General features: G+C 41.6%; 1 protein-coding gene across 2 annotated transcripts in view; it reads right to left on the reverse strand.

Annotated features, from left to right (window-relative positions):
- The window catches only part of CPVL (carboxypeptidase vitellogenic like), a 139,391-nt gene extending 123,084 nt beyond the window's left edge, over positions 1 to 16,307 (reverse strand). Inside the window, exon 1 of one of the 2 annotated variants that reach the window (XM_063099980.1) lies at positions 16,283 to 16,300. The gene's annotated coding sequence lies outside the window, so the exon portion shown is untranslated. Of the gene's footprint in view, positions 1 to 16,180 lie in introns of both variants that reach the window. The other variant, XM_063099979.1, reaches the window with a different exon arrangement.
- Between the last annotated feature and the right edge of the window lie 516 nt (positions 16,308 to 16,823).

Here is a 16,823-nt window from a genome sequence, read left to right on the forward strand (position 1 = left end):
TTTGTGAAGTTTCAGACAAGGGAATGTTTAGGCTCAGACACAACATCCCAAATATGGTATCTTAACATCCTGAGTATTTTAAGTTGAAGGAAATTGAGAAAAGAGCAGAAGTAGAAAGGCCACTCTCTGATCTTCTTTCCCAAGAGCTGGCCACAAAAGAATTCTCTGACCTACCTCCCTTGAAAGTAGGTCCCAAGAACCCCATTCTAGAGGGATCCTACCCTATCCCCAGAGGGAAAAAATATCACACAGATAGGTCAAAAAGAGTCTGAACAGGCCTTGCTGAGTTCTCCCCCGTTTATCACCATTCAATCATACCCTTTGTCTTCCAATCATACTTCTGCACGACTGTCCACAAAAATACTCAATCTTCCCTCTGTCTTTGGGTCTTCATTTTCTGAATGTCCCTATGTCACTCAAAACGTATATTAAATAGATTTGTTATTTTTGTGTGTGTTAATCTGTTTTTTTGTTATAGGGGTCTCAGCCATGAATCTTGCAATGGGTGAGGAAAAGATACTACTTTTTCCTCCTTACAAAGGCCAGTCCTAATCAGTCTCCAAAGACCATCCTATGGCCAGCATTTTCCAAAACGTGCTATGTGGGCCAGGGTCCGTCCTCCTTATTCAGATAAGTTTGGAAATACTTCATACTATATCCTACAGAATTAAGTTACTGTTTCTGAGAAGTTCTTCTGTAAATGAATCTGTTAAAACTTTAGCCCAGTATTTCACAAACCAACAATATTTGACCAGGAAAGTCTTTTTTTGTGTGTAATATCTAATAACATTTCTACATAATATGCTCTGTGGCTTTTATTCATTCAACAGATAAGTGTGAGGAACATCTGTATCCTAGGTCCTGCTCTGTGTGCCCTTAGAAAAGTGATTGGGTCACAGTGGCCAGGAAACACATCCCTGGGTGATGAGCTGAGAATGAGAGGAAGCCAGCCTTGGGGACACTATGCAAAGGCCCTGAGGTACAAACGAGCATACTTGTCATTAGCTGCACTGCAAACAGAGGAGGGAGCGGCACACGATGAGGCTGGAGAGATGGACAGGGCCAGGACATGTAGAGTCTTGTCTGTCTTCAAATGTGTTAGCCTTTTACTCTAATTACAATGGCAGACCACTGCAGGGTTTTAAGCAAGGGAGTAATATCACCTGATTTACATTGTGCAATAATCGCTCTGGTTTTATCTAGTAAGGAGACTTTAGGAGAATAAGAATGCAACCAGGACACCAATTAGAAGGCAGATGCAATAATCCTGGAGAGGTGATAGAAGCCAGGCCGGGAGCAGCAGTGCAGGTGATAAGAGACGGTCAGCTGTATTTTGAAGGCAGTTCCGCCAGTACTTGCTAATAGGCTGAATATACTAGTCTAGGGAAAGAGCAGCGGAAGCAAGAACAACTGCTAAGTCTCGGGCCCAAAGTGAATGCATGGACTGTTGTGGACTTAACTGCGTCCCTCCAAAACATATGCTTACTCCCAGTACCCTAGAATGTGACGACCTTATTTGGAAACAGGGTGTTTGCGGATGTAATTAGTTAAGTTAGGATGAGGTCAGACTGAAGCAGGGTGGGGCTTTAATCCAATATAATTCATGTCTTTACAAGAAGAGCAGGAAAATACAGAGAGAAGAACGCCATGCAAAGACAGAGAGAGAAGATGGCCATGTGACAACGGAGGCCAAGACTGACGCGATGCATCTATGAGCCAAGGAGCACCAAGGACTGTTGGCAGAAACCAAACCTACAGGAGACAAGGAAGGATTCTGCCCTATAGGTGTCAGAGGGAGCGTGTCCCTGCCCACCCCTTGATTTTGGACTTCTAACTTCCAGAACTGCAAGACAACATTTCTGTTGTTTTAAGTCACCCAGACCATGGCATTTTGTTACAGGAGCCCTAGAAAACTAATGCATGGATAGTGGGACCATTACTGGGGGTTGAGAAGACTAGGCAAGGAGTTGGGAGGGACGGTGTAAAGGTGTAAACCCTAAGAGTTCTACTTTAAGTTGTCTGCTAGGCATCTAAGCAAAAACTTTTAGTGGTCAACAATAAAATGCAAACGGGAAGCTAAATTGATTTCTTATATAAGATATGTCTGGCATTTTTGTAGGCCAGGATTTCCCACAGCAAGATATTAACAGATTTTATATGGAAAAAAATCTTTGAGAAATTCTGGGTTAAAGAAAATCAAGTGGACTTCCTAGCTTTGGAACATCTCAGAGCCTTTTACTAATGCACAGCATGTTTCTTCGTTACACTCTACTTACGCATTCCCTAAGGCCAGAGCTGTATACACGACATATCCAGATGAGGAAACTAAGTCCCAGGCTAAATAATTTCCTCAAGACTTGTCAGCCATTAAGTAGCAAACATTGAGATACCATCTAACCCCAGTTAGGATGGCTAAAATCCAAAAGACTATGAACGATAAATGCTGGCGAGGCTGCGGAGAAAAAGGAACTCTCATACACTGTTGGTGGGACTGCAAAATGGTGCAGCCTCTATGGAAAATGGTATGGAGGTTCCTTAAACAATTGCAAATAGATCTACCATATGACCCAGCCATCCCACTGTTGGGAATATACCCAGAGGAATGGAAATCATCAAGTCGAAGGTATACCTGTTCCCCAATGTTCATCGCAGCACTCTTTACAATAGCCAAGAGTTGGAACCAGCCCAAATGCCCATCATCAGATGAGTGGATACGGAAAATGTGGTACATCTACACAATGGAATACTACTCAGCTATAAAAACGAATGAAATACTGCCATTTGCAACAACATGGATGGACCTTGAGAGAATTATATTAAGTGAAACAAGTCAGGCACAGAAAGAGAAATACCACATGTTCTCACTTATTGGAGGGAGCTAAAAATTAATATATAAATTCACACACACACATACACACACACACACACAAACCGGGGGGGGGGGGAAGAAGATATAACAACCACAATTATTTGAAGTTGATACAACAAGCAAACAGAAAGGACATTGTTGGGGGGGAGGAGGGAGGGAGAAGGGAGGGAGGTTTTGGTGATGGGGAGCAATAATCAGCTACAATGTATATCAACATAATAAAATTAAAAAAAAATAATAATAATAATTTAAATTTCAAAAAAAAAAAAAATAAGTAGCAAAACTGGAATTTGAAGACAGATATAGATAATTCCAAGGTCCACGTACTTTTCATATACCACTATATAAATGACATAACGTAACAAAATCTGCCTCAATGCAACTTTTGATAAAAGCAGAATTCTGAGTAACCTAGATCATCTTGGTTTACCATTTGCAAGATTTATAGGTTCTGAACTTGCAAATGACTTAAAGACATGTTTGTCTGCAAAGAAGTGAAAATTACAGGCCCAGAGATTGCTTCATAATGGATTTTGAGTGTACTTCCTTCAGGTTTGAAAATAACTTTTTAGGGGTGGCTAAAGCTCTTCACCCTTTAGGACTTTAAAATTTCATGGCAAAGGCAGTATCTTCAACTAAGAAAGTCCTTATTATTTTTGCTTAAGAAAATGTGACCCTGTTCTTTTTAGAATCAGCCTCCATTTTTTTTTTTTTTTGTCTACTATAACTAAATTTTTCAAAATAAAAATTTAGGATACACAATGTGGCAAATACAAGTGTAAGACTAGGAACAATGAATTAGAACACTTTATATGAGGATAATCCTGGTAAATTCTGCAATGTCATCACCTTAACCATCAGTCCCTGAAGTGACAAGAAACTCCTCCCTGACTCTAAAAGAGCTATTAGTAGTAGCAATCACTTTACAAGAGTACTTTAAAAAGTTTATGTAAAAACAGAATGAAAAGATAACATGAATCTTTCATGAACTTTTTGAAGGGCCCTCGTATAATACTCTCTTACATTACTCTAGTACTTTCCTCAGCTCTTTCCCTCATGTTGTCCCATTTGATCTTCCCCTCTAGTCTTGACAGGAGTCAGTGCAGTTCTCCAACAGAGGCCCATGTGCACTGTGCAACTTGCAAAGTAATGACACTCCAGTCCGCAGCAGAGCTGGGACAGACTCCAAGTTAACTGGGCCATCCACTCATTCAATGAATAAATATATCTTTAGTTCCTACTATGTACCAGACTGATCTAGGCACAGAGAACAAAAGAGACAGTGTCTGTCTTGGTGAAATTTATCATCCAGTGGGGGAGGGAGAGAGATGAGGGCTATTAAGAAAACTAAAGAAGGGAAGAGAGATAGAGTGAGACGGGGTTGAGGAGTGGTGTTGTCTTAGATGGGGTGGTCAGGGAAGACCCTGTAAGGAGGTGATATCCGAGTTCCATGTGAATGTCTAGGAGGCAGGGAGTTCCAGCCACAAGAACAGTGACTGCAAAGGCCCTGAAACAGGAGACAATGCGGATGTGAGCCAGCGTGGCTGGAGTCCAGCAAGTGATGGACAGAGTGGTTCAGAGTGGGATCAGGTATCGGATGGTGCAGAGTGTTGAAAGCCCATGTGTGTTTTGGGGCTTGCCTCTTCCCAGCTCCAGATGTTGCCATCAGTGCAGAGGGAGTCCAATCGTGCAACACTCCTGGGCTCTTGCTGTTCCCTTCTTCACTCCCAGGGAGGGTGGGGGGGTGAGAGGTAGAACTTTGGGTAAACTGGCCAGGTTGGGCTCAATTCACTCCCTGCTCCCATATGGAGCAGTGGAGCAGGGTTTTCTCTCTTTACCCCATGTGGGCCTGTGAATGGCTGGGCAAGTCCCCTCGACTCCGGGCTTTAGTCATAGGAAGCCAATTTTGTGGAAGTAAAAGCTCCATCCCAACCCAGGCTCCCTCAATGACAGGTAATGTTTTGCTACCGCCTGCCTTACTCTTCTGTCTTATTTTTCAGTTTCTTCAGAACTCAGGTGAGGGAGAGCAGGAACTATGTTTTGGGCTCCCTCAGACACCTCAACGTCACGGAATTTGGGTTTTATTCTAAGTGCAACCACCACACTCCACTATCTCTATTACCCTGCATACATTTCATCTCCTGTACAGCTGAAGACAGGCATCGTTAACGGCATCAGCTTTATCCACCACATCCAGAATTTGAAGTCCCACACAGTCTGACTTGCCCACATCAGCCCTGGGAAGGTGAGAGCTGAACATGCAAACTGATCTCCAAGACCAAACTAGCCAAAATGTCTTCACAAGGCTAATCCAAGGCCACGAAGTCACTGAATCCCTTCATTACGTATTTTTAAGTCAAACATGCATAGCCTTCAAGGTGAAGACAACAGAAAAAGCCCACAGACTGTTTTTCCGGTTCTTGAGCCACTGAAACACCCTCTGTCATTGCTGTCCACAGTTTCTGAAAACAGAAAAACCATTTTCACTCTTACTTGCTACATTCTGACTTCTGTCCCTACCACCTTACTAAAAATCATGAATGATCTCCATATTTTTAAATTCAAAAGAAAAATCTTAGTCTTTATCTTAATTGGCTTTTCTGACACGTCAACATTGCCCCTTGTGTAAATTTATCACTGCCTTGCTTTCTGTAATTTGTGCTTTCGTGGATCTTTTAGAATTTTGTCCTCCATAGCTCTCTTCCTCTGCCTATCTCTTAAATATTGGGTTTCCCAGGATTCCATCCTTGGCCCACAGCTTGTCTAATTCCACACACACTCTCCAGGGTGGTCTCATCACTTTAACTAGCACTTTCTTCTGACATCACTCAAAGTGATAGCTCTTCTCAAAAGCTTCAGGCACATCCATCCAACTGCCTGCTGAGCATTTTCACCTGATGTCCTGTGGGTGTATTAAACTCAACATGTCAAAACGGAACTTAATCCTTCTGCTAAAACATGGTGAATTGAACACATCTTTTTATTTCTGTTCCCTCATGAAACCTCTATAAAATGAGAGTAAGGACATTTTTAAAAAGTATAAATCCCATGGCCCAAGAAAACAGGAGAGACAACAGTAAATGAGGCAGATTAAATTTTTGTTGTTGTTGTTAGGCGGAAAGTGAACAAATCGTTTGCAGAGAATGAAAGCAGAATATAAATGAGAAATAAGCTAATTCACATTGCAGAACCCACAGGAAGGCCACCGCAGGTACTGGACACCGCAGAGGGCAAAAGTGAAACACGTGGATAAGAATGGAGGGGCTGGTGACATCGGGAATAAATAGCAGGTAGATCCTGAGATCCTGTCCCCTGTTCTAACAGGAGGAGAGAGACTTATTATGTAAAAAATTTAGTTTTTGGAAAATTTAACCAGAGACACTCTAGACTTGGGAATTTGAGAAAAAGCAAAAAGTTGGGGAAGAAGCACCCCACTGAAAACCAAGAGGAAGTCTACATACCAACATGCCCCAGCCTCTCAAATACTCAGGGCTAAGGAAGTTGGCAGCAAGGACTGTACACCTCCACCCTTCCCCCTATGCAGGAGACTGAAGAATTCTTCTCTGCAATAACTGAATTTTCTGAGAGAAAGGACTGATAACAACAACAAGAAAATCTGCTCTGACCAGGTCAGCTAAATTATAGTGCTTTGGGAGATCTGGGATAAATCAGTAGTCATATCCACCTGTCCTGGAAAGCATTATCATGAGACCATTTTTATTTAGAAGCAGACGTGATGGCACCAGAGAGTGGTAAAATAACACAGAATGCTTCTTTTAACCCTTACCCTAGATCCCTGCATGTAGGATGCAACCTAGTAACAATCCCAAATTTATTCATCATGTATAACCAATAGAAAACCTGATGAAGTGATTAGAGAGAGGCTGTTTTTTTTTTCTCTCTCTCCTTTGATTCTCCGACTTCTTGATTATAAAATGCTAAGCTCTGCTGGTCACCTTCAGAGCCTACTTCTTAAGGGCAACCTGACTTACACATTTCTCTGGTTGCAATCATCACACGGGCTTAATAAATCCTCCTATGCTTTATTTGTTCAACTTCAGTTTCTTTTAGGTCAACAGGACCTACACATACTGACATGAGGGATCCAGCAGTGAAATTTCTTGGGCCTGCCAATCAACTCCAGGGAGTCAGTGAACTGCTGACAAGTCCCTTTGATACAATGAGCTTCCAACCAGCAATTTAGTTTCTCACACTTAATATATAAATGAACTGCAAGAAACCACTGGACTTTTGAGGAAAGCCTCCAACTTGGAAGAAAATCCAAAAGAAACTGTAGGAAAAAAGCCCCCAAAACTCAGAAGAAATAGCAATGCATGGAGCAGAATAAGTCTTTGAAAAGAAAAAAAATATATCTTTAAGGAGATAAGAGAAGACATGGCATTTGTTAAACAACAGAATGCTGTTTTTAAAAGGAATGAAAAACAAGAACATGCTTCTGAATACTAAAAACAGGATAGTAGAAATGTTAAGAATTTGATAAAAGAGTTTGGCAATAAAGTCTCAGAAATCTCACAGAAAATATAAATAAAAAAGAATATTTAAAAATAGGAGGGAAAAAAGATAAAATTAAGAGATTAGCTCTGGAGGACCAACATCTGACTAGTGAGAGTTCCAGAAAAATGGGCCGGTAAAATTCATGGGAGAAATTATCAAAGCAATAATACAGAAACATTTAGCAGAGGTATGACATAATTTTCCAGATTTAAAGGGACCACCAAGTTCCTGTATCAAGAAATGAAAAGACATAGAACAGATTCCAGAAATAAAGAGATTATTGTAAGATTTCAAGAGAGAGAGAGATTCATAAAAAGAATCAAGAACCAAAGTGCTATTGGATTTTTCAATAGCAGCACCAGCAGCTAAAAAAACTGGGAAAAATCCCTTCACCATTCCAAGAGAAAAATGTTTTTCAAACTAGAATTGTACACTCAGCCAAAGTATCAATCAAGTGAGAATGAATTTTAAAAACATTCAGGAATATATAAGATTTTTAAAAATTGATTCTCATATTCAACTTCTCAGGAAGCTACTGGCAGATGTATTCCACCAAAACAAAAAAGTAAACCAAGAAAGAAGAAGACAAGGGGTCCCTGTAACAGGAGAAGCAGCACAGGAGAGCAGAGAAGTGAAGTTGCAGAAAGAGCCATTGTGCAGACCGGAGCAATATGACGGACAGGTCCCCAGGAGAGGTCCCCAAGAAAGAAATATATCTATAACTGACTACTGCTGAGTTTTTGTGAAAAATCATATAAATAAGGATGTTAAAGTTCTATCAGCAAGTTTGGACAGAAGTCCTAACAGTGACAGAAAATGAAACAATCCAAAAAGAGGTGATTATTAACTAAATGAAAAATATAAAACTGTATAAGAAAGGGATTGCAATTATAGTATACCAGTTGGCTTGGCAATGAGCAATATTTACAGAATAAGGTAAATATCAGATACTGATTTAGCAAAAAAAAAATTCACCATTTAGACAGGATGGAGGGCATGAAATTTGGGAGATAATTTTAGTACATAAAAGTGCTAAATTCTCACCCTGTTGAATAAGAAGTCAATAGAAAATACTTCAAATAAGAAGTACAATTCTAAAACCAATAAATAAAGAAATGGATTACAAAGATTATTTAGAAATTTGGAGATAAATACTAGAAGAAATAGGTAAAAAAAAAATAATGGGAGGAGGTCTCAGAGATAAGGGAAAGATGGGAAGGGATGCAGAAGAGGACTGACTTTTTATTATGAGAATTAAATTTTTCACCAATGTATATATATTATATTAACAAAAATCAAAAGTAAGAACTAAAAAACTAAATGTATTATCTTCTTCCCTAAACTCGTCCTTATTTCCCTTTTTTCTGTCTTGAACACTCCCAACCACTCAAGTACTGAACTAGAAACCCGGGATTTGTTCCCGACTTATCCATCTCTCTCTGGTTGCCTTCCCACAGCCAATCAATCACCTTCTAGATGTTTTGCAAATCCACCCTCTCTTCTCTAATCCTACTCCCATGGCCTAACCCAGTTCCTTATCACCACACCACTCCCCTCATTTGTTCCTGTCTCTCCTATTTGAGAGAGTCATGGGATTTATACCATTTCAAAATCTGTTATGCAGAGTTAGACAACAAATACAGAGGCAGGATGTAAGCACAAGCAAGAAATGGAGAAATTCGTGTAACAGAATGGAATCTAGAGAAGTCAACAGAGCTGTCAGTGGACATGAAGTGTCAAAAATCTTTTATCTTTTCCTCTAGTGACTAGGAACTGCTGAAGAGCTTTAACATTTTGAAAAGAATACTATGGCCATAGTGTAAGGATAGGCTTAAACTAGAAAGACAGAAGGCAGGAAGACCGGTTAATAGGCTTCACAATAATCCAGAATAAAGATGAGATCTTGAACCAGGGCAGGGCAACAGCAATAGTTTGAACAGGGCAGACATGAAAATAATTGGAAGGTAAAATTGGAAGAACCTTGTGAGCAATGAAATATTACAGTTGAAGTAGAACAAAGACTCTAGGATGACTCCCAGATCGGACTTAATCCCAGACCTGACTTAGATGTCTGGACGGATGGTGGTACCATTAACTAAAATGTCCCATTACTTGATTTTGCCATGAGTTTAGCTAGCATTTGTGTGTGTGTGTGTGTGTGTGTGTGTGTGACAGAGAGAGAGAGAGAGACAAAGAGACAGAGATAAAGAATCAGATCCCAGAGAAAGTGAATATCAGCCTTGCTGCTAATTAGACCCAAGTGTTCCCAACAGAACACTGACAATATTTCTACATACCCAAGGCCACCCTGCAGCTGCAAAATGACTGACAATCCTTTCTCCTCAGCAATTGCTGTTGTCTTACCAGTGATACTACTTTGTCCCTCCCACCTCCCAGACAGACTGCCAGGGGATCAGCTGCTGAACTGCCATGGCTACTTGACAGCAGCCAAGCTCACGGGTCCCTTCTTCCCCATCCCTCCTTTGGCTCACTCAGCACAAAGCCAAACCTCTCACAGGCCTCTTGCTACTCCCCCAATTTCTTGGGTGTGTGTCCTCCTTTGCTGCAGATAAGCTAAAGAACCTACCTTTGTGTCACTACAAGTGTATTCCTAGTGGTGTTTGGTCAGTGGGAGTTAACATCCCACTTGAAGGGTGTATTGAGAAAAGGTAGAGGCCTTAAGGAGACCATAAAATATGGAGAGAAGAGACAGCAAAGCCAGACCACGGAGTGTACTCAGGACTCTCCATATGGTTCTGAGCCAAGCAGGAAAGCCTCGGTCACAATTCCTGAATGTACAAGCTCCAGCCTTGACTTTCTCAACAGGTGCATCCCTGGGGAAGTCAAGTCACTTCTCCCTCTGGACTGCAATTCCTTCATTTGTAAATTGTGGGGGTTAGATGGACTGTAGAATTCCGAGCATCCCTTCCCAGCTTAGCATTCTAAAAAAGCAGCCAATGATGGAGTAAAACTGCTGCAGGCTCCAGGTCACAGTGATGACACATGTGGACTACCTTGATGAGAGCTTCCAGGCATACACTGGGTGCCCTGAATCTATACATGTGTGTCAGTGTTTGCAAGGCCAGTGACCTGAGGAAGGCTATTTTTTGGTTTATGTTACAAAACTGGTTCCGTTACATATTTTTTGAGCATAAATTAGGGAAACAACAACAACAACCCAACCAACAAATTCTAAATCAGTGGCTTCCAGCAAGTTTTCTCAGAAAACAACTATCTCAGATTTTGCAGACACCAGTGTTTCATGTCCGTGCACAGTGAACTGTGGAAAGTCTTGGTTTCACATGGAGTGCTACAGCCTGCCAGTTCAGAAAGTCCCTGTGTCACAGTGGCACAAGAGGTTCACTTTGCTCCAAGCCAAGTTAATTCTATAAACACTCCAGTACCAAGAAGGGGAGAAAACAAAAACTATTTCCAGTTGATTTGCTACTTGCTAATAACAGCCTTCATCAAGTAACCCAGGCGGGAACATTTTTCATTTTCAGAATTAGCTATGGCTGCCACTTCCCCTTGTGTCAAATATAAACTCCATGTCACATTGTCCACATGTGCTCAGGATGGCTTCATCTTTATTCAGCTTGCTGTATTTCTTGCTGCTTGATTTAGGAACTTATGGGCTTTCCAGAAGCTTTCCTTTCCCTGCAACCAACTCCCTCTCAGTCAGCAGGACACAATCACATTTCTTGGTGCTTTCAGATGTACAGGTCTCTCCACACTTTTCCACACAAGTGGTTTTCTCTCCTTTAACAGAACTTAATTCAATAGAAATTTTCTGGGCATATACTAAAGGGTGAGACAATCTGCTAAAATCTGTGAGGGAATCAAAGATGAAAAAGGGACAACACCTGCCTTCATGGAATCCTCATTCTAGAAAAGTAGGTAGACACATGCACAAAAACCAGCAGCTCCAGGAGGACTGGGTAAACGCCGTCATACAGTAGAAGGAAGTCAGTTCCGTAACCCACTGCAAATAACCACTGCGCTTACACAAGCTCTCACCAGATGATCACACCACTCACAATGCAAATCCCGCTGCTCACCACACATCTGGCTGCTTCCAGCTTCAGGAAAAAAGGATTGAGGAAACAGAGCACAATTCTTCTGGCTACCAGAGTGAATTGGAGTCATCTTACTGTAGGCCCCATATCCTATCCCACCCTCTCTCCAAAGACTCACAATGGAAGGAAAATAAGGAAAAAGCAAAAAGTAACCTTAGATATGCACACAAGTGGGACAATGGGAAAAGACAGAAGATTCATAGGGTAAAAAAAAAAAAAAAATGCAGTTTTTCTCTACTTGTCTTAAAAGAAATCAGCAGAAGACTGAAGGTCTGATCTTAAGGAGAATGAATGAAGCGGTTGTTAAACCCAGGGAAGGAAGAAGTTGCCTGGCCTTTGTATCAGCCTTAGGTGTTGGGATTTCTGAGGAAGGCTGGCCTTCCTGCGGAGTTCAAGAAGTTGGGTGAAGACAAGACAGGACCGGAGGGCAGGCACCCCACCCTGCCAGTAATGACTATGTGCAGTTTTGCTTTGAGCCTCCTGCTGAACAGCCTCCCAAACCAGAGGGCAAGGAACCCATCTGTGGGAACAGCGACCGCAATGCCTGGCACACAGTCCATCAGCATTTGGGAGGGTTATGCAGTCCAACAGCAACAGCAGGAAGGACCTAGAGTACGCACGTGCAGCTTCAGATATGCCTGCCTGTAACAAAGTCTTTGCATTCTGAGTGGACTCACATTACCTTTCATTGTTATAGTGAGGGATACGTGAGATCATACTCCTTTATGGACATAAATAAACTCATCTCAGGTACTGCAGAGAGAAAAAAGACAGTCCCTGCCCTCACCTTCTATTTGAGGACTTGGAGTAGTCTCTGGCAACAAAGCAGATGCTAAATAAATCTAATTTCCCTTGTCTTGCAAGTGGTGATTATAAGATGGATTTATAGAGATGCATATTTATTTATTCAGCACATAGAGCATGTCCTAAAGTACTAAAATTGAAAGGAACGGGGGAGTTGTGGTTGCTAAATACTTGGATAAAGCCTTGGTGACCATGCATCCAGAACAAGTGTCACACCTGAGGTTTGGTTTGGAAAATATGGCCACCATCAGGATAGGTGGTTATGGTTCCCAGATTGCGTGAGCTGGATGTTGCCTTGTGAAAAGGTAAACAAATTCATTGAATTACCTGACGTTCTACTTGAAAATTGTTTTCATGGATAAAGCATTTTTACTTAGGACTCCAAAAGTCCTAGATAAAAATCTAACTTTTTCTCTTCCTTCTCCTTCCCCCACCTCCCATCATGGGAGTGGGAAAGACTGACTCCACTCCACTGGGATGGATGTGATTTTTCAGTTAGTGACTGTTGTGAGTTATGAAAGAGAACTGTGGCTACAATAGCGCTGAGGTAAAACTGTCATTGATACACTAACTGACAATTGAAGACCTGTATTTATACAGTTCTTGTTCCAAGAACTCTGTACACTCAGGTTTTCCTTAAGGTCTTGGTCCTTCTTTTTCTCCTTCCACACATTCTCATTTAGCTACCCCTTGAGCATTAGTTGCTATTTCACATGTTTGTTCAGTCCTGACATTGCTGTTGGGCATTTTGGGACAATATCTCCCTTCTCAGCTGTTACCTCCACATGGAAAACAAATCGGTCCCTCAGAGTCTATACATAACAAGACATCATCGAACCCCTCAAACTTCCTCCTCCTCTGACTTCCTGATTCTTAATGGCATCACACTATTGCAGATGTCTGAGCTATAAAACCGAGTCCCCATGTCAAATTAGTCACAAAGTGCCACCTTCTTCCCCTTTCCCCTCTCTTCAATACATCTCTTCACAGTTCAACCCTTACTTGCCCCAGGACATTTGCAAAGCCTCTTAACAGGTTTCTCAGACTTCAGGTCCTCTCTACTCCAATTCAGCCCAACATTGATGCTGGAATGAGCTTTCTAAAATACAAGACACTCCCTCTCTCAGATGCCTTTGATGGCTCACAACTGCAACCAGGATAAAGCATAAATTTCCAGCCATGAAATTCGATGTCCTCCACAACGTGACTCCAAAATAACTTTCCAGATTAAAATCACATGACCACTTCACAAACTCTATGCTCCAGCCAAATCAAAATCTTTCTCTCTCTCTAACTCCATCCTGCCTTTCATGTTTCTACAGCTTTGTAAAGCATAGCTCCAGGCACATAGTAGGAACTAATGAATACCAGTTGAATGGTAATAGAATCTAGGTCGGGGGTATACACTGCAAAATTTTTTCAACTTTTCTGAATATTTACACATTTCATAATCAAACATTGGGAAAAGTATTAGTTAAATGAATAAATGGACAAGGGAATGAATCTCTCGGAAGCCAGGTTACCTCCTCCCCAGAGAACCATTCAGGTACAACATATGCTAAGAGGTCTTTTTGAAAATGAGTAATGGGATATGGAGTCCCAAAAAGCTAAATGCCAGAATGCCTAAATAAATATTTTAACTAGTAAACAACCCTGAGCAATTTAAAGTCAACCACTAACTAGAATCAGAATACAGATAAAAGGTTAAGAGATAAGTCCCAACAGTACTGAAAAGATAAGATGCCAAGAATTTGCCTTGCTTTATTTTTGCAGGCTAACAGATGTAAGAACATAGTTGTTACCCACTCCCCACCCTCTCACACCTGTCTTGCTCTCCAAGTTCTGAGTTAAATAAAAGCATGTGATTTCATGTCCAAATCTGTACCTGCGATATCTCCAAGGGGAGACAAATCTCAATACCTTGGTTTTGGTTCAGTTATGCTTAGGAGCACAGGTTTTATAAAGAAAGCACCTGATCACTGTCCTGTGAACTAAGTCTACTATTACTTAAATCCCTGAGATTGCAAATAGAGCATAAAAGTTCAAACTCCATTCCTAATTTCAACCAGGAAAGCACAGTTCTTAGCTTTCTGCCCAGCTTACCACTCTCCCAAGTCAATATAGATATCAATGAGTCGTGGTTCTAGAGGCACCTTTCTAAATTAAGAGAAGCTTTTCTACTTAAGTTCCTGTAAATGTTCTTAATTCAGTCTATGAAAACCACACATGATAAAACCATTAGTTGGGGCAAATGAATAAATAAATTAAATAAAGCCATCAGGAACGTTAAACTAAAATAATCATGTTTGCTTTTTAAAATGAACCATACTTCCTATTAAGAATGGGTCATTACCTATTCACCTTGGGTATTTGGGTACTAATGAGTATCTGATGTTATCTGAGGCAATAACTAAGCCTTTTCTCTCTCACTGTTTAAGTTCTGTGTATACCAGAATAGTATTCAACACTCAATTTTTCCTCTAACAAATCATGTTTCCCAAAACAAAGACAAATTCATTAATAAAATACTGTCATACTGTTTCCTTCTTGTTTTTATTTTTTCATGGGGAGTAAACTGGTAAACCCAGCAGACTTTCTCAACACTCTTCTAAGTCATTTAAACTGTCAGTCAAAGCCCACTTACTTCTCAGGCTATAATATCAGCCTAGTAGAATTCCATTGTAAAATGGTTTACAGCTGGATTCATATATATTGTGGGGTCAGTTATGCCATTCCCAATCAACTCCTATAAAAGATGAATAAAACAGCTTCTTGCTAAGAACACCGGAACTACATTATAAAGGATTTCCACCGGAACTCAACTAATGTGGAGTACACGTCTAGAAAGTCCAATCAGCTTAAGGGTCTTGACAACTGTACAGATTTTCACATCCCAACAAAGCCAGTGCTGTGTACTTTCCCCAAAATATTCCAATTCTCATTCTGAACAACTTTCTTAGTTCTTTTTCAAGTTAATAAATAAAATGCATTCTCATTGGATTTTTTAATTCTCCTTACATCTCTGTTCTTTCTCATCCCACACCAAAAGAGGAAAAAGTAGTTGCACATTTAAGGGGAGGGGAGAAAGGCAAGTACCGAGTGCCTCCTTCCCCATTTACTGATGGGGAGGGAAATCGAGGCTGGGGAAGAAAAGTAATGTAATATCATCTGAATGGTGGATATTGAGACAAGGATTCCAGCACACAGTCATCTAGCTCCAAAGTGCAAGCATGCACTTCCTGCCAGCACCCCCTGGGGTTGCAGGGAAGGTACAGGATTGAGAGGTGACTGCGCGTGAGTCCTGAGTCATGAGTCACGGATGGCCACAACTGTTATTATGCCCAGAGTTTTAAACATTGTTTTGTCTGTCTTCACCATAGACTATGAAAAAGTACCTTTACCTGACAAGCCAAGCACTGGCCTGGTAGGCACTTTTGATGTGTTATTTCTATTTCTAATACAACAACTCTGTATTTAAAACAACAACAACAACAACAACAAAAAGCTGGTCATTATCTCCATCTTTCATATAAGGAGACTGAGGCTTAGTAAGCTTAAATTTGCCCAAGGTCACCAAACAGCAAAGGTCAGAGGTGGGATTCAAATTCATAAATATGCCAAAGCCTTTTTTTCCGTGACACCAGACTGACCAGCAAGGACCGAATCCTGCCACAGGGAGCTGCTCCCACCTGTCCCGTGCCCCTGCTTTTCTGCTCCTCCTACACTCCCAGGACAGTAGCCTTGCCTGCCGGCGAGCTCTCCTTCCTTCGCTCAAGCCAAGTCCCCGTGCTTGGGGCACGTTCAAATCCAAGCATATCCCGCCCCCCTTCCCCCCTCCCCCATCTCACCCCACGGTACTTTTCCCCTCCCTGCGTCCCTGCCCGAGGCGCCCCCTACGCGGACTGGCGGCACTCACGCCCGGCGGCCGGCGCTCCTCCGAGTGTCGCGGCGCGCACACTGCCAAGCCGCAGGTCCCTGCAGCGGTCCCCAAGTCAGGCGGAAGCGAAGCAGTCCCTACCAGTCACGAATCCTCTGCAGAACGCAAGCTTTTAAGTCCTCCTCTAGGCTCACGTGACCCAAACCTACGGGGATAAAGGTATGTCCCCACCTCCCGGTCCCAGAAACCTGGCCGCGCCGAGTCAACACTTTGATCCTGGAAGAAGCAGGCAGCCCAGGGTGGAATCTTAAAAATTAGTAGAGAAAGATCGGTGCAACTCGGGTTTGTTTGTTCGGGTTTTTTGCTTTGATTTTCTTTCCCACTTTTAAAAAATTGCTGTCTTAGAATTTCAACCCTGTATTCTGAATTTATTTCCTCACTCCGGTACTTGCAAGCCTAGTGTTTGCCTCTGGAAACCAAGTGGTATTTTACTCCCATTGTTTAAAGAGTCAACGTGCATTCATTGATCATCCACTTTTCAACCACACTCTTCGTGAGTGGACACTAAGTGCCAACATTGTGCTCATGAGCTCCCTGCACTATTGCACTGGAATCTTATGCAACCTGATGTGTCCTGTACTATAATTATCCCCATTTTGCAAGTGGGGAACTGAGACTTAGG

This window comes from Cynocephalus volans, chromosome 6 (assembly GCF_027409185.1).
Source record: "Cynocephalus volans isolate mCynVol1 chromosome 6, mCynVol1.pri, whole genome shotgun sequence".
In the NCBI taxonomy this organism is placed as follows: domain Eukaryota; kingdom Metazoa; phylum Chordata; class Mammalia; order Dermoptera; family Cynocephalidae; genus Cynocephalus; species Cynocephalus volans.